We start from the raw sequence: 19637 nt of genomic DNA, 5'->3' as shown, positions 1-19637 counted from the left end.
CAAAAATAATATGTGGCATTCATTGGAAAATAATAATTTGTGTTTTACAGTATTCAATCACTCGAAAGGTGATTTCTAGTATACAAACCCTAACAATCTCTCACTTATACTCAAAACAGCTTTCGAGTATACAAAATGTAGTGCACACATCTAAAACTTCTCCCACTTATATTGAAAGCGAGTTGAGGTATTGAATGAGTTGAACTGCCATCCCTTCAACGTGGCGTTCGAACGGTTTCACTGCCAATGCCTTTGTAAAAGGATCTACCAGGTTGTTCTCTGACGCAATCTTGACCACTTGTATCTCTCCTCTCTGCACTATATCTCTAATGATACGATACTTCCGCTCTATGTGCTTGCTCGCATTGTGAGCTCTAGGTTCTTTCGAGTTTGCTACAGCACCAAAATTGTCACAATAAATAGTGATGCTCTTGGGCAGATTTGAAACCACACCTAAATCCATAAGGAAGTTCTTGAACCACACTGCCTCTTTTGCAGCCTCCGAAGCGGCCACATACTCGGCTTCCACGGTCGAGTTTGTGATGCATTTCTGCTTCACACTCTTCCAAATTACGGCTCCACCTCCTAAGGTGAACACATATCTTGAAGTAGATTTTCTCGAGTCCTGATCAACTTAAAAGTCTGAGTCAGTATATCCCAAAGGACAGAGCTCGGCTGCTTCGTAAACTAGAGCATAGTCCTTAGTCCGTTTATGGTACTTGAGTATGTTCTTTACGGCAGTCTAATGTCCTTGTCCCGGATTCGACTGATATCTTGCCACCATGCCAACAGCAAAGCAAATATCAGGTCTAGTACAAAGCATATCATACATGAGACTTCCAACTGCCAAAGCATATGGAATCCTTCTCATTTCTTGTATCTCAGATGTCGTGTCTAAAAGGTAAGAACTCTTTCTTGGCGTCCTGCATGCTAAAACGGCTAAGTACTATGTTGATGTAAGGTTCTTGAGATAAGCACAACATCTTCTTTTCTCAATTCCGAAGAACCTTGATCCCGGGGATGTGTCCTGCGTCTCCCATATCCTTCATCTCGAACTGGTTTGGCAACCAAGTTCTTACCGATGACAACATCTTTTTATTATTTCCAATTAGAAGAATGTCATCTACATATAAAACTAAGAACACTACATTCCCCTTTTCAACCTTCTTATACACGCAACTTTCATTTGGGCACTTTTTGAATCCAAACTTGCGAACAGTTTGATCGAAACACTGGTTCCACGATCTAGATGCTTGCTTAAGGCCATAGATAGTCTTCCTCTAATAGTCACTTCATTGCGGGTTTATGATTCATTACAATAGTCTTCCTCTAAGAATGTCGTGTGAGTACTCATAATAATTTTCTTGTCTCGGAGACTAAAGAATTCATAAGCTTTCGATCCTTTAGGGTACCCTATACATAAACATACCTCCTTCCTTGATCATAGCTTAGTTGGATCCTTTTCCACTACATGAGTCGGGCAACCCCAAATCTTGAGATGTGCTAGATTGGGCTTGCGCCCAGTCCACAACTCATAAGGAGTAGTAGGCACGGATTTTGACGGTAAGTTGTCTAAAATATGGCTTGCAGAAAGCAAGGCATGTCCCCAAAATGAAATAGGTAGTCGTGCAAAACTCATCATCGACCGGACCATGTTTTGCAAGGTCCTGTTCCTTCTTTCAGCCACGCCGTTCTGCTGGGGCGTGCCTGGCGCAGTCAGTTGGCATTCAATTCCCGACTCTGATAAGTAGCCCAAAAACTTGGCACTGAGGTATTCGCCCCCACGATCAGATCGCAGGCTTTTGATACTCTTTCCATGATACTTCTCCACATGAGCCATAAAGTCTTTGAACTTGTCAAAAGTCTCTGACTTGTGGCGCATCAAATAGAGATATCCAATTCTCGAGAAGTCATCAATAAATGTGGTGAAATATTGAAAACTACCTCTTGCTTCTGTAGACATTAGTCAACATACATCGGAATGAACGAGCTCAAGTACTTCCTTGGCCCTATTGCCCTTAGCCTGAAAAGGCCTCTTGGTCATTTTGTTAGGGTTTGTATACTAGAAATCACCTTTCGAGTGATTGAATACTGTAAAACTCTAATAATTATTTTTCAATGAATGCAACAGATTATTTTTGTCATAATGTTGTTATGTTTTACATTTAATGGGTGTTTATTGCATATTTAAAGGAACATAACATAATCCTTAAACGGACTAAGGATTATGCTCTAGTTTACAATGCAGTCGAGCTCTGTCATTTGGGATATTCTGACTCAGACTTTCAAGCTGATCAGGACTCGAGAAAATCTACTTCAGGATATGTGTTCACATTAGGAGGTGGAGCCGTAATTTGGAAGAGTGTGAAGCAGAAATGCATCGCGGACTCTACTATGGAAGCCGAGTATGTGGCCGCTTTGGAGGCTGCAAAAGAGGCTGTATGGTTCAAGAACTTCCTTATGGATTTAGGTGTAGTTGCGAATCTGCCCAAGAGCATCACGGTTTATTGTGACAATTCTGGTGCTGTGACAAATTCAAAGGAACCAAGAGCTCACAAAGCGAGCAAACACATAGAGAGGAAGTATCATATCATAAGGGATATAGTGCAGAGAGGAGACATACAAGTGGTCAAGATTGCGTCAGAGAACAACCTGGCAGATCCATTTACAAAGGCATTGGCGGTAAAACCGTTCGAGGGCCACGTTGAAGGGATGGGAGTTCGACTCATTCAAGACCTCAACTCGCTTTCAGTATAAGTGGGAGAAATTTGACGTGTGCACACTATTTTGTATACTCGAAGGATGTTTTGAGTATAAGTGGGAGATTGTTAGGGTTTGTATACTAGAAATCACCTTTCGAGTGATTGAATACTATAAAACTCTAATAATTATTTTCCAATGAATGCAACAGATTATTTTTATCATAATGTTGTTATGTTTTACATTTAATGGGTGTTTATTGCATATTTAAATGTATAAGCGAGCATAACATAAGTCTAAGTCTTTGTTCTAGTAGACCGGTTGTGGGTTGCGCTCAATTTAAGGAACGCGGTCAGTTCTGAAAAAAGAAAAATAAGAACTTCACAACCCATATAGACCTAGACTACCTATCATGAAAGGTTGCAATGTCAGCCCGATTATTTCTAAGCCTTATTGAAATATGATGACGTTGGTGTGGTATAGCACTGAATGGATCTAACAGCAAGACGAGTCTTTATGCTATCTACTGAAAGACGAGGTCTTGATAATTAATTTCTTAATCAATGTACATTAGCATTGAGCATACGATATTGAGTATCTACTACTTTGACTTACCAAAGGTGCGGATTTTTCGTCACCCAACGATCCAGGTATATTGGGTAGTGGTGATCATTGTCTAGCGGTGCTAGGATTGCTATTATGTTGAATCATGCGCGAGGAGAGTCTCGTTTGATAACATCCACGAGAGGACCGCGAAACGAGGTTTTATTATTCGGAACCTAGCTAGTTGGAGTTTAATTACTCTATGAATAGTATATAAGAGTTTCTTGCTAAGTCCACTCTTGGAGAATAAAATATGTTAATTAATTAAGTCCATAGCAGACATTAATTAATTAATGGATATTTCTATCTTAAGCGCGAGAAATGAATTAAACAAATAAAAGGAAACCCGGAATTCTTGTAATTTCGGATTTGGAAAGGCAGTGCAATATTACTTCTGTAGTGGCTGCTTGTAATATTCCAATATAAGCTTATATTAAATTGTGGGTTCAATTTAATTAGTAAAAAGCTAATTGGGTGAGGCCATGTCTAAATTCTTCTTTAGATCCCTGACTGGGCCCAATATGTGACTTAATATAAATAGGAGAATAAAGGAGACAGAAAACATAATTATTGTAGCAAGAATTTTCGTCCCCCTCTAGAAAGAGAGAGAATTCAAAAATTGCTCTCTTTGTGAGCTGAGTTCTGTCTTCGTTATTCAAGTCGTAGTATTCTGGTGAGATTTGCCCACACAAATATCAGTATATAGTCCGGGACACCAGTCAGAAGATTAGAGGTCGAGTACTGAAGATCTTCACGTGGAGACGGAACAAGCCATCATCGATTCTTGATTGAATCAATGAGGTAAATTGGCTAATTCCGTAGTGAGCATGTTTTAGGGATTTTATATGCTAAATCATGTTTTAGTTCAAGTTATGAGCACGATACATGTGATAATTACGCGAATAGAATTTGTCTAAACAATCTGCTAAATAGATCAATTTTATGTGATCGGATTTCATGCACGCTTCCGCTGCGAACCCCTTCAATCTTGCCTTCTAAGCATGACTCACACTTATGAAAGGGTTCCTCCTCTAGACCTTTAATAAGATCTTGTTTCACAAGAGAATGGATCCTCCTTTCATTGGCATGACCAAGTCTAAGGTGCCATAAATACGTTTCGATCATTGAACTTTAAGGTTCTTTTCGTTTCTTTGAAATTTTCAATGTTGTGTTGAGTTCTGATTTGCGATTATTAAACTGTGTAGATGTGATTGTGTACAGATCGTTTTCCATGATACCACGACAGATATAAGAACCATCTTTCTTAATAACGCAATTGTCATTAAGAGAAATCAAATATCCATCAAAAACCAATTTAGAAACTAAAATTAAATTTCTTCTAAAAGAAGGTATCAACAAAACATTCTTCAAAATAAAAAATCTATCACTACTGAAACGCAAATAAACGTCTCCCACAGCAACGGCCGTCACTTTTGTAGCGTCGCCCAGCTGGACTTCGATCTCACGATCATGTAACCGTCTTGTCACCTGCATTAAGTCAGGATCAAAACAAATATGCTCAGTTGCTCCTGTGTCAATAACCTAAGTGCTAGTAGATGTCGAAGCCAAACATGACTCAACTACTAGAGCTTGATGCATACAATTTGGATAAATATCACAAAACAATTAATTAAATCCAAGAAAGATAATATCATTTCCAATAAATAGGAGTGTCAGAAAATTCCAATAAAATGGTTGGAATAATTATGCATGATCCCGGTTAATTTAATTCACACATTGGAAATTAAATCACATTATCTCACATAACTCACAACATCTAAATTCGTATAATTAACTCAATCACATAGAAATTAAATTTCATAATTGAATTTCCCAATCAACATCCTCATCAATAAAATAAAATAAGTCACAAATTTTCAGGGTACTACAGCAGAAGACCCTATATGGGCTGAAATAGTCCCCGAGAGCCTGGTTTGGCAGGTTCACAGAGGTAATGAAAAAGTATGGGTACAAGCAATGCAATTCCGACCACACGTTGTTTATCAAGCGAACAGGGGATAAAATCACGTGTCTGATCATATATGTGGATCACATGATTCTTACCGGTGACTGCTGGCGCTCAGCGGCCGCCACTTCTGTAGCGGCCCTGTTTCGGGAAATCTGTGCATGGAATGAAGACACGCCCGGCGACCGCCGGGAAGTGTGTGGCTACCGCCACCATAACTGTGAACGCACATCCCTGGAATTCCCTTATCTCTATACTTTTATCTCCGTGATTTATTTGCATCTAGTTGTTTATTGCTTTCAAATTGCTCTTTGTTTTCAAAATTCTCAAAATCTTTCGGTTTTCCAAATAGTAATTGAGTTTTAGTAGGAGGTAGCCAATTTGTGATTGTTTTCCCCGTGATCGTTATCCGCTACTGACCTTTAACTATATTATTCCTACTCTGTATACTTGCAGGTATTTACAGTGCTAATAAAGTGCATCTAAAGGCAACTTGAGGTCGGCCTTCTTGAGCTTTTGCTTTTTCATCACCGCTTCCCTTAGGAATTTTGCGTACCTAGGGATTTCCTGCTATGTTTCAACAAGAGGAAGATTAGTGTGGACTTTACAAAACATGTTAAGAAAATGCTTGAATTTTTTTTCAAGCTTAAACTTTCTCTTTGGCTAAAAGGGAGAACAATCCCATTGTGCTGCACAGACTTTTTGGATTCGTGTGTCTCTGACTCTCGGCTAGTGGTCCGCTAGGAATTGCAAAGTCCCCGGATTTCATTCCGGAGGTGCTGGCTTCGTCCATTGGCTTCTTCTCTCCCATTTCTTGTTTATTTGAGCGACCCGTTCTGCTCCTTTGGCCATTTCCTTCTCCGCCTTCTTTTAGGTTTGATCTATTTGATTCTTGATAATTGAGACGGTGGAGGCTATGGTGTTCATCTCGGCCTTGTGGTTGTTAATCTCACCTGAACGACTCCAATCTTGGTTTCTAGCAAAATGAATGAGTGAATGGTCCTAACATTTCTGGTGAGGAATGAGTGACCGAGTGAATCCAACAGTTTTGGTAAGATTAAAGGCTATCTTGACAAACGGACAAACTGATTAAATGGAAGGAGGGAGGAGAAGGAATTCGAAACTGTAAACAATTGGATTGATCTTAAGCTTGTGGGGACGGTTGCCAAAATTTAAACCAGTTTTATACATATATGTCCCAATGCATTCCTATCTTTTGTGTGTTTTGAGTCTTTCTTTTCTTTGTGAGAGTCAGTCCATGTCTAGTCTTTCTTTTCCAACGCAAGTAATTGCGTCTCAATTTTTGTCTATATTTTATCGTGAGCGAAACTATTTAAAGGGGATAAAGTATATGAAATACGACCATTGCGACTGAAACTATTATTTTTCTCTAAATTTATGTATCATTAAACTTGTAGTTGATGCACTTTTTATTAGCTGATACAGAGTATACATAGTATATAGCCAATGGTCAGTACAGGATATCGAACACAGGGTAAACAGATACAAATTATCTACCTTTTGTTAAGTTTCTTTTACTATTTGGAAAACTGAAAGAATATGAGATTTTTGAAACTAAAAACTTGTAAAAACAGAAATAAACAACTATCGCAGATAAAACACAAAGATAAAACATATGAGATAAGGGAATTCCATGGATGTGTTTTAACTCCTATACGAAGGAGGAAATTACAAATAAACTCCTAAAGAAAGGAGGAAATTACAACTGATGTTAAGAGGGCCCGAACACGAATATGTAGCAAGTTAATAGATCATCACAGAATGCATCACTCAAACGTGAAACAATTATCCAGAACTTATAATAGAAAAGAAGTAATGAACAAAACATATATTAAATAAATAGGAACTGTATAACCAAAGTCGTTACTAACACATCTCCAGAATTCTATGAATTTAGTTACACATGATAGAATAATCTAAAGACATAGTTTTTAGGGAAAACAATGAAAACATAAAGACTAAAGCAAATAAAACCCAATGGTAGAATCCTTGAAGTCTGGATCTTCTCTTGAATCCTTCTTCAAAACCCTTGCACTTGATGAATAAAGTAGATCCTTGTTGGTGAGGTTTGAGGGGGTATTTATAGCCTCAAATTCATGTACCAAAAATATGGCAAATATTCAGCATAGTGTGGTAAATTTTGGGGAGAAAGTAGGTCAAATCTGTGTGCCACGTTTTCCCAGCGGGCAGCTGCACCTTGGCCAGCGGTCGCTGCACTTTGTTTCAGTGGTCGCTGGCAATCATCCCGTAGCTACTGGATATCTTGGAGCGGTCTCTGCGCACACCCTAGTGGTCGCTGGGCATGTTCTTCTTTTTAGCACAATTTTCCGGAAGTGGAACTCTATCTTTTCAGCCGTCGTTGACTGTGTTGCAGCAGACCGCTGGACCTCTCGAAAGCTTTAGATTTCCAACTTTGGCTTTTAACTATCTTTTTAGGCTCTAATTTGCACAGTTGTCACAAATCACGTCAAAAATACCAAAATAGATAAAATATGCAAAAATGGACGTGTAATGCAACTTTGACACTCAAAACGGACTAAATAATGGTCTTAAAACAGTGCAAAATTCGAGCATATTAGTAGCCTATACCACTCAACATGATACAAGAGCAATTCAGACTATGATTATCAGATGATTAATAACCACTCACTGAAGCCGACAAGTTTGCTAGACAGTTTGCCTAATTTATGCGCGTTAGTTTAGCGTTAACACAATCAACCATAGCTTCACTAACCACCTCTCAACCAGAAATCACACCACATAAAGTCAATGCCCAAACACTGGCTCTCGGATTTAAGTTGAATGGTGAGAACTACCTATTGTGGGCAGTACTAACCATCTCACGTCACTAGAGTTCCAGCCATCCTCCACGAACCGACCCAACCTTTCCCAAATGGCAACAAACGAACCAATGTCTCTTTATGTTGCTGTTCCAAACCTCAAAACGAAAGTTGTTTATTCGATTATTCCAACAACCGATGTCCTTGCTGGGGTTTGGTGCCCCTTGCACAGCCGAAGACTTGTACAAAACAAATAAATCAGACAAGAATCTATTTGACCGATTATGCGATTAATCAATTCACATGTTAAACAAATAATTGCATGATGGAACGCAAATAATTCATGCCTAAAGAATATAAATCCAAAAACATGATTTCTATGGTTTAGGGTTACCGATATGATTGTCCAGACAATCGTCGATTGCTTGCGCCTTCTCCACGATGATCTTCAATATTAGACCACAGATCTTCGGACAGGTTCCCAAACTGTATCTCGGTATCAGGGTGGGCTGATCATGATTAAACACCGAATCAAAGTCTAAAAAGTGAAACTGAACTGGAACAGTAAACAAGATGACGAAAACAAAACAACTCTGATTTTTATATCCAAAGCTCAGAACAGTGCGGTGAACATGCGGAATACAAAAAGATCAAAACTGGAACTACGGAACAACACAGAAATTTAAACTAAGCTAATAATTTCAGAAAGTAAGAAAGCGTGTAAGGCCGAGGAGCTCTAGGTTGGAACTTGAGACAACGCCGAACAAATATTAAGTAATCTGTCGTGCTCCCTTCGGTCGCTCTCTCTTTGACTGAACCTTTCTCTAACTAAGCTCTCTCGGAACTAGAATCTAAACTCAACTAGAAAAGGAAAATAAAAGAAGAAACTAAAAGGAAGATGTTAAAAAGAAGATTTTTAATTATGGTGGCATATCCTCTATTTATAAGCTCGCCGCAATGACCTCCAGTTGGATAACGATCTCGGAAGAGGATATTCGCTCATGCTGTGATTGAGCGTCTCATCGATTGATACGTGCCTTCCTTCTAGAATGACGTCGCTCCTCAATAACAGAATGATGACTCAGCTCCGTCCTTGCGTCTTGCGTTTCAGCACATGTCCCCTTCTAGAACGTCGTCCTTGATAACAGAATGATGATGATCATCAAGCTCTTAGCCTCACGTGTCCTTCTTCTAGAACGCAGTGGTCCCCGCCTAACTGCTTGATCACCCCCTTGATCATTTCACCTAATTTTTAGCCTTTTTCGCCTTTTATACCAACTTGATTGGCTTGGCCTTGTTGCCTTTGTCAAGCGGTATTCCTTCACAATTAACACTTGCTTTGCGCGATAAACTGATCAGGTAGCATACATTTTACCCCTAAACTGATGCATGAAATAGGCCTTACAATAGCATAATAATCATTGTTGTCTCGTGAAAGTTCATTTAAATCATAAATCTTAATATTTGGGTTAACTTGGCCAACAAGCATACTATTTCAATCAAACTGACCTACAAACTTTCATTGTATGATCTCTGTTAGTGCATCAAGATAGGATCATTTTGTTCGATATAACATCATAGTAATTGTCATATCTTAAAAGCTTGTCTCATAATATAACTCTTATATGCGTTTACTTAGCCAACAAGCAAATCTTTTAAATGAATCGAAAAAGATGTTCTCAATTTCACACTCAGTGTGTGCGAATTTCACATAGTGACCTCATTTTCAATGTGTGCGAATTTCACATAGTGAGTTTACTGTTCCTTCGATTCTCGGTTACTGTTCCTTTGATTTCTCAGTGGAATTCCTGGTCTCTGTTCTGGATTCCTCGATTTTGCGTTGGCGATTTGCTGGGATTTTTCATCTTTGTCGGATCTGCTGACTGGGGGTAGACTAGGGTTCTTGTGAGGTATGGAGGATCCGCTGGTGGGGGACTCGCTGGAGGGGGTGCTATCGAACTGTGCAACGGGATCTGGGGTCCTCCTCCCGGAGAATGGTGGGTGAGGGGGGTGACCTTGGATACGGGAGGTGATTTAGTATCGCCGGATGTCAGGAGCTCTGCGAGGAAAAAATCGCTTCGATCCTCTGCGGCGCGTGGTAGGTTAGCTAAGTCGAGGCCTAAATCGCCGTTGTTGAGGATGGCGGAGATGAGAAGAGGGGGATTGCGGGGAAGGACCTTGTGCCTCTCGGGAAGGATGGAGGGCTCGGGTGTGAAGGGGAAAAGGAGGGCACGAGAAAGGAGGCTGCAGGGGATGTCGCCCTTGCCTTCGATCCCAGAAGCGTCGGTTGATTTGGGGAGTTTGGCTGAAATGCCTGAAGTAGGTGCAGGAAATGCTGTCGTCCTTGGGGGCTCGAGTAAGGTGACGAGGGAGGTGTTGGGTGTTGATGGGGTCTGGGCGGTGAAGGTGTGGAGATGTTGGTGGATTCGGGTAGAAAGGCTCAGGGAGATTTGCAGCTGATGGGTAACTTGGAATGCAGTTCTGTTGAGGATTCGTTTGCGCAGAAAGCATTGATTCCTGCTGGGGATTCAGGTGATTTAGCTCTGGATCTCATTGAATCACGGCCGCTGCAGGAAATGAGCTTTATTGGGGAGCAAGTGGTGATGAAAATGGGTAATGATGCAGAGCAAGACAGTGGGGTTGAGGACGATTTTCCGGCCTTGAATGCAGATACCCTGAGATTGGCCAGGGAGAAAGAGAGGAACAGGAGAGGGGGAGGAAAGGAGGTGCCGAAGATGGGGGAGCAATCGGATAGGGACAAGAAGGCTAAGTCTGGTTCAAATTTTAAGGCCAACTTCGGGGCTGGGGGAAGGAATTACAAAGCTTCCTTGGCAGAGGGGGTGAGGAAAGTAGGAATCACGCCGGTGAGTTTTGAGCCAGATAAGATAACGAAGATGGGTGTGATGGGTGAGAGTTGTGGGCTCCCTTCAATCCATTAGTCCAATTTGCTTTGATTGAAGAGTATTCAAATGCTAAGCGGCCGTGTGGTGCAATTTGATAGGCCTTCCCATACAATTCTTTGAGAAATCTGCCTTATTTGCCATTGGGGGTCTTCTGGGAGAGCCATTACAGGTGGACCATGCAACAATTTCTCGTTCTAGACTGTCCTTCGCTAGACTATGCATCGAGATAAACATTTCTAGAACTCCGGCACAAGAGATCATGATAAACTTTCAAGGCAGGGAAATTAGGCAGACGGTAAAATGGGATCGCATTCCACTTTATTGCCATGAATGTAAGCATGTTGGGCATTCTAGTGAGGTATGTTATGCAAATGGTCAGAGGGAAAAGCCGGCGAGGAGGGATTACAAGAGGGCGTTTGAAAAAGGAAGCTTGGCAGGAGGGTGGGGACGAAGGTGCTCCGGAGAATGGGTCCTTGGTTGCTTCTGTGAGGCAGGAGGTGAGATCTAGTGCTGGGAAAGGGGTTGAGGTGGAGTAAGGTGGGGTGGAGGAGCTAGATAATGAGGGTTTTCTTTAGCAAGGGAGGAGGCGTGGGAAGCAGGGGCAGGGGAAGGGAGGGTGGGGAGTCTCGGGCTTGAAGGGTGGGAATCCTGGGGAAGGGGTTCAGCGGGGTGGTCTCGGGGATGGAGGGGATGGAGGGGGAGGTAGTATGAGTGTGGCTGTTGTGTCTGGAAACTCGGCTTTTTCTCCTTGGCCTGGTAGTTATGAAGGGGGATGAAGCAATGTAAGGGATCAGGCTGGAGGAGTGATGGTTAGGACAGAACGAGGAGGATCTGGAGAAAGCCCCCTTGCTTCTGAGAAAAGATTCTCGGTGTTGAATACTTTATCATTAGAATCAGAGAACATCTCCTTTGGACAACGGGCAACGGTCAATGGAGCATAATAAATTGAAAAAAGGAAGATTGAGTGAGGGGGCTGCCTTGGTGATAAGTTCTCATGTCGCTTAATATTCTAATTTGGAATGCCCGGGGTGTGGCTAATGTAAACACCCAGAATATGATCAAAAGATTAGTAAGAGATAACATGATTTCCATTTTGGCAATTATTGAACCTCTTGTACAACCGAGGCCAGATTTTTTTGGTAAAATCTTTGGGTTGCAATTCAAGGGGAAAAATAAGAATGGTCAGTTCTGGATTTTTGTCGCAGAAGGAATTGAGGTGGATGGATGGGATGATTCTGATCAAGTTTTGCATGGCATATATAAGACGTCATTTTTACCTGCTCCTTTGTTCATTTCGGTGACCTATGGTAAATGTTCTAGGGAGGGAAGGGTGGACATGTGGAATACACTCTGGGAGCTTGCAGCAAGGTTGGATGGTTGTCCTTGGTTGGTAGGAGGCGACTTTAACATATATGTTTTAGAGGAGGAAAAGGGAAATATGAAGAGGCAAGGTAGGAAGACCAGAGAAATGATGGAGTTCGCTGAGGCGATTAGTGATTGTCAATTGTTAGATGTGGGTGCGGATGGGCAGAAATTCACTTGGGCAAGGGGGAATACCTTGGAAAAACTGGATAGGGTGCTATTTAGGGAAGGTTGGGCAAATATCTTTGAGTCTACTAGAGTAACTAATCTCCCTAGAATCCTTTCGGATCATAGCCCTCTGTTGGTAACTTGTAGAGGCCTGGGTCCTCGGATCAAACCTTCCTTTCAGTTTCAAAATATGTCGGTGCGGCATCACCTGTTTCTTAAGGAAGTGGAAAGGTGTTGGAAGGATGAAACGGGAATGATTGGCATGATTAATATGCAACTCAAACTGAGCCGGCTAAAATGCAGCCTGAAGATCAGGAATCGGGTGGTCTTTGGCAACATCTTTGAGGGATTGAAAAAAGCTGAAATGGATATTAAGGAAGCCTCTGAGAGATTTCAGCAAACCCCTAGCTCGGATCTTCGAGAAGAAATGAGCAAAACTACGGCGGAATTTCTTTTAAAACTTAAAATGGTGGAGGATTTTTGGCGTCAGAAGGTGGCCTTGAGGTGGATGGCTGAGGGGGATAGGAATACAAAATTTTTTCAAGATTGGGTGAAGCAAAAAAGAACTGAATCAAGAATTCTTATTATTGGGGAGGGAGAACAGGTGCTCACTGACGAAATTGATATCAGAAACTCGGCAGAAAGATTCTTTAAAGGGCTTTTAACAGATGATGTGGGACTACTGGATGAACCTGACCTGGATATTCTCTCATCTCTTCCCCTGCACGTGAACATGGAACTGCTGGAGAAGGCTCCTTCGGTTGAAGAAATAAAGCAGACGGTTTGTAACATCCCAAAATTTTGTGACTTTTATTTAATAAGTTGATTTGGAATTTCAATTATGAAACTTTCGTTTCTACGTGATTAAGTGTTTTGCGTGAAATAAATTTTCGTGGTTAATGTGGAATGATGAGCTTGATGTTTTATATTTTCCAATGTGGGGAAATAATTAATAGGATCATGCATTTGTATTTTTCGAGCCAATTCATTGGAATTTTCGGCCCTTCCTAATTATTGAAATAATATTTCATTTCTTGGATTTAATTAATTATTTTGGGATACTTATCCAAATTAAATCCAAACCAAATGACCCCTAAATGGTACTACATGGAATTCGAACTCCATTTTTATTTTCCTTGGGAGTTTTCGAAAATCTCCTATAGGAGAAAGAATTATTTTCATTTGATTTAATTGGTGCTTTATTGACTCTCTTCCTTTGAATCTAATCCAATTAAATCATGTTATAATTTATTTCTTCACCTAAAATAAATAGAGAGTTGGGACATTCCTTGGTTAGCAATTTTCGGCCCCTCCACTAAATTTTGGAGGATATTTTATTTGTTTCCTAATTTGTGGAATCCCTTTTTATTCAAATAAATTCCTATGTCTAATTAATTGGGGATGTGAATATTTTTCTCCTACTTTTCTTCCATATCACACGCCCCCTATGCAATATTTTCCTTATGGGAATTTAATTAATTGTTGCCTATTTTATGGGAGCCTTTTTCCTATAAATAAATTGCCTAATTTAAATCCTATTCTTTTAATTGGGGATTTAAATAATTTCCTTGTGCAATTCCTTATGGAAATTTTCGGCCCCCACCATTATTTTCATACTTGGAGATTTAATTTATTTTGTTCCCTTGTTTATGAAATATTCACTTTTATTTCCTAAGTTGTGAATATATTCTCTCCAAGTAAATACCAAATAAATTCCTTGCTATTCCTACATGGAATTTTTGAAAATTTCCTCCCCTTCCCACATGCTTATTTTATTCCTTTAATTGTGGGATTTATTTAATTGTATTTTTCCCCACAATTAATTAATTAATTGATTTTAAACCTAACCCTAATCCTATAAAAACTCCTAAACTAAACCCTAGCCCCCATTCTCCCTCAATTTTCGTGCCTCCCCCCTCCCTCTCCACATTCTCTCCAAAAAAACCTCTTCCACCATTGTTTCTTGCATCCATTGAAGTTTATTTTCAAGAATCTCCGACGAATCACCTCGTTTCTTGGTTCTACCGATTCGTTTTGTCAAAGAAGGTATATTGGCTTCACTTTTCCTCATTCTTTTCATTTGAACCATGTTCTTGAATCCTACATGCATGTAGTGGGTGTAGGAATCGTAGATCGCAAGTTTAATTGGGGGAAAAATGAGTTTGCTTGAAAACCTTGATAAATATGCGTTTCAATTGAATTGTGAGAAGTTTGATTGGAATCTTTGGTGAATGATGTAAGTTTATGTGCAAACATGATTAAGAGAGTCTTATCAAGCATGATTGTGTGTTATAAGCATGAGAATTGGTGTTTGGATGATTGAGAAGGAAACCTTAATTTAGAAATTGTGTATCTGTTATCTGTGATGTTCGACCAGTAGCTTCTGATGAGTAATTGACCTACCAAACACCCGAATTTTGATATGAAAATTTTACTGAGTAAACTTCAATGTGTTACCTGTGTTTCGTATGAATTTCAGCCCTTTTTATCGAAAAATGAACTTTTAATAAATTTTTGAAGTTGACTGCGCAAATCTGCCAGAAACTTGTGTTCTCGCCATGAATGTTTCGTTTTCTGTTTGACTGACCAAATGACCTCCGATTGATATGATTCTTGAACTATATGAAAATTTGAAGTGTCTTATGAGTCGTGTTAAATTTTCAGCCTTTTTGGGCATTGGATCAATTTATGGTAAATATTTCAAATGAACTGCGCAGTGCTGTCAGAGATTGTATGTTCCGACCAGAGAGTTTAATATGTAATATGACTGAATAAATCACGTGATTTCGGTGTGAAAATCTTCATGGATGAACTTGAATGTGCCCTCTGTATTGTGACCAAAATTTAGCTTCATATGATGTCGGGTGAATTTATAGTGATTTTTACAAAACGGTCGCGCAGTTCTGTCAGTTTTCTGTCTTGTTAAAATGACACCTAGTTTCAAGTTTCAAAGTATTATATGATGCATGTATGTCCAAGGAACGTGTTTAAATGTTGAAATCACTTGTGATAAGTTGGAATGTGTTACGTGTGTCTTTACACCCTTTTGACGTATGTTGGGTTGGGGAATGTGAGAAAAACGATGAGAGAGAAAACGATAGGACATGCATAGTAAAATGTTGATGTGGAAGGCTGACTTGTGTTTTCATTGACAAGGGTGTTGTGTACTCGTGAACTCGAGGATCGTGAGTTGCTATAAGTTGGGTTGTGATTTTGCTAAGCGATCGAGGTGGGCTTTCTTTTCAAACCTCTTTATTTTTCCGAAAATATGATGTGGTGTTATAAGGGTGGTTTAAAGTGTTATGTCATGCCGTGATTGTTTTGATGTTGAGATTTTTGCCTGATGCCTAGTTCGTTTGAGCTTGCTCCGTTAGGCTATAGGGCTATGTTGAGATTGTGCTTGATGCCTAGTTTGTGAGTTCGCTCCATTAGGCTATAGGGCTATGATAAACGAATTCGGGTCTGAGTAGGGCCGCAAACCCTATCAGGCTGTGTACACAGAGGGGATCGTGAGCCGTCCTTGCTAGTCGGCCGGTCTCGTGGGCAAATAGTGTGGCCACACTTTCGTCGCACTATGGTAAGAGGATGTGATTGATTGATTGATGTGGAAAATGAGGAGATAAATTGTCTGGCCAGACTTGGATTTTTGTGTTCTCGTGATATTTCTTACTATATAAAACTCGAGATCACTGGTATGGATGACATAACTTATTAAAATGTTTTCGGCATGAGCCCATTGAGTACATCAAGTACTCAGCCCTGCATATTATTTTCTTATGTGCAGGTTGAGCAGGATGTTGCGGAGGATGTTGAGCTAGCCTTAGGATGCGTCGTGTCTTCATACATAGGCGTGATCCTTGACTCTCCCTTTGAACCTTATTTCCGCTGCTAGGTTTTTTACTTATGTTTCAATACTTAAATCTTTTCGTACTATGTTGAGCATGTTTTGGTCACGTTAGGTTTTAAACATCTATTTACATTATTGTCTGAAAAATGATGTCTTTCACGTGAAATAGACTACATGTTTTTCTTAGAAGTTAATTGGGTTTTTCATATTTGCCTCCCCCTTTTCTTCCCAGCTCCTTAGTCCCTCCCATCGTCACGTTTTCCCCGTCTTCACTATCCTTAGTAAGGGCGGTCGTGATACGGTTTTAAGCATCAATGCAGAAAGTGCCGCAGGTCCAGATGGGTATTCTGCCTTGTTTTTCCAAAGCTACTGGGAGATCATTGGAGGTGACGTGGTTGAGGCTGTGCTGGACTTCTTTGCTGGAACCCAGATTCCGCAAGGCATTGCGGCAACATTAATTGTTCTGGTTCCATAGAAGAAGAACCCGACGAGATGGGCTGAATTTAGGCCTATCAGTTTATTTAATGTAATGAACAAGATTATCTCCAAGATCCTTACTTCAAGATTGGCTCCTCTCCTCCCTATGCTTACTGTTCCAAACCAAAGCGGATTCATTAAAGGAAGGTTGCTTAGTGACAATGTGCTTTTGGCGAAGGAACTTTTTCATGAAATTTGGAAAAGTGTGCCGTCCCCGAACATGGTGCTAAAGCTTGACATGGAAAAGGCCTATGATCGCGTTCAGTGGCCATTCTTGATCAAAGTCCTTGGGAAGATGGGGTTCTCGGAGAAATGGGTAAAGATGATTGGAAATTGCATATCTTCTTGTTGGTTCTCTGTTTTAATAAACGGGAGTGTGGTGGGTTTCTTTAAATCGTCACGAGGACTCAGACAAGGCGACCCGATTTCACCCTCATTATTCATTTTAGCAGCGGATTATCTATCAAGGCTGCTAGATCATCTCATCATTGGCCGTAAGGAGATGATGTATCGCACGGCAAGGTATACTATGGGAATATCTCATTTGGCATATGCGGATGATATTATGATTTTCTCGCAGGCCAAAAGCTCCTCGATCTTACAGCTGATGGAGTGTCTGAGACATTACATGATGGTTTCTGGGCAGAAAGTAAATGTAGGTAAGAGATGCTTCTATTTAGATTAAAAACATGTTGCATGGGCAAGGGAGGTGAGGGAAGCTAGTGGGTTTCAACAAGGAAGCCTTCCTTTTACTTATCTGGGCTCCCCAATTTTTAAGGGCCGTAAAAAAACAAGTATGTTCCTCTTCATCAGAGATAAAATTTCGTCAAGAATTCATAGCTGGGGTCACAGGCATCTGTCGTTTGGAGGCCGGCTTACCCTGATAAGAAGTGTTCTCGGTGCTCTACCAATTCATATTTTTCAGGTGCTAGACCCGACAAAAGGGGCCCTAAAACAGATCGAGTAGGTGATGGCGTGGTTTTTATGGGGATCATGCAATACTTCGAAAAAGACTCATTGGATTAATTGGCAGAGAGTGTGTCTTCCTACAGATGAGGTCGGTTTGAGCATACGTAGTCTGGAAGATTCAGTGGAAGCCTTTAGCCTCAAGATGTGGTGGAGGTTTAGGGAACAAGACTCCCTGTGGGCAAGATATATGATGCATAAGTACTGCTCGGTTTCTTTACCATTGGTGATCTATAGATCTAATCGGTTCAGCCCGATGTGGAGGAGATTGTTTAAGGTTGGAGACCTTTGCAGGGAACATGTTAGATGGGTGGTGGGAGAGAGGAACATCAGTTTCTGGTTTGATTCTTGGGTGGCTAACTATCCCTTGGCAAGCACTTGTAATGCCAGACCAACTTGTAGCTCTTTGAAGGTTAAGGAGCTATGGGTGAGGGAGCAATGGAATGAATTGGAACTATGGAGAATGACAGAGGAAGAGGGGCTTCCAGAGGAGGTTGTGGAGAAGATTTTACAGATTCCGTTTGATACTGGAGTTAGAGATAGGGGTATATGGATATTGTCTGGGAATGGTGATTTTTCCACAGCATCGGCTTGGGAACTTGTGAGAAATAGAGCAGGGAAGAGATTGGTTTCTGAAATGATCTGGAATAAAAGTATCGGTCTGTCTATTTCATTTTTTCTTTGGAGACTTTTGGCTAATAGAATACCTGTGGACACAAAAATGCAATGGAGGGGAGTTTCCCTTGCTTCCATGTGTAGATGTTGTAAAAGTCCCTAGATTGAGTCTAGGCTACATCTTTTTGTTAATGGGGAGGCAGCAAGAAGAATTTGGCATTACTTTGCGAGGTGGTTTCCTCAAGTCTCGGAGTTTGGGTAGGTGGGAGAGAATTTGGAACTGAGGTTTAGGTAGTGGCAGAGACAGCTGGGTGTTCGGTCAGGTCAGCACTTATGTATCATTATACCTTGTTTAATTTGCTGGTATATATGGACAGAAAGAAATGAGAGTGTTCACAGGGAGAAAATTTTTGAGGTAGAAAATGTTGTCAAGAGAGTGAATTTACACTTGAGAAACATGGTGCTATCTCCAGATCAGTGGAGGGGATGCTGCCCTCAGCTGGATTTAATGTGCAGTGTGGAGAAGGTGACTCGGAGGGGGAAAGTTGGGAGGGTACAGTGGAGGCCGCTTGACCTGGGCTGGTTGAAACTTAATGCAGATGGAGCTTTATCTCTGGAAACACAAAGGGCAGGTGGGGGAGGTGTTGTGAGAGACCATGATGGTGAAATTTTAGTGGCTTATTCTACAGGTTTGCAGAGAGGTTCGAGCTTGGAGGCTGAAGACGGTGCTTTGTTGGTAGGGGTGATCCTGGCTAAACAGTAAGGCAGCAAGATCTGGATTGAATCAGACGCAGATAGAGTGGTGCGATGGTTATCAACTGAGCATTTTGGCCCGGCAGAAGTGTGTTCTGATCTGTGGAAGATTAGGAAGGAGCTGCAAGGGCTAGAATGGAGAGTGTCCCATTTATACAGGGAAGGTAACAAAGCTGTAGATTTCCTTGCAGATATTGGAGTTCTATCGGAGGAGAAGAGAGAATATACAACAAATTCGGCCCCTTGTGTTAGGGCATTGTGCAGATTAGACCAGCTTGGTCTCCCCAATTTCAGGTTTTGATCGTGGGTACTGGTGTTGCCTTTGGATAGTATAGAGTGTAATGATGGCTCGGGAGAGGATGGACATGAGTGTTTCGGCTGGCTCAGGCACAGGCTCACACAGCTGGACCAGATGGCTTCTTGCTTCGAATTTGATAGCTTGTTTACAGTTTTCCTTTGCTTTGTTGAAAGTAGTA

Source organism: Salvia splendens, chromosome 5 (genome assembly GCF_004379255.2).
Source record: "Salvia splendens isolate huo1 chromosome 5, SspV2, whole genome shotgun sequence".
Taxonomy (NCBI): domain Eukaryota; kingdom Viridiplantae; phylum Streptophyta; class Magnoliopsida; order Lamiales; family Lamiaceae; genus Salvia; species Salvia splendens.
The sequence above is the reverse complement of the archived record's forward strand: the minus strand, read 5'-3'. Positions refer to the sequence as shown.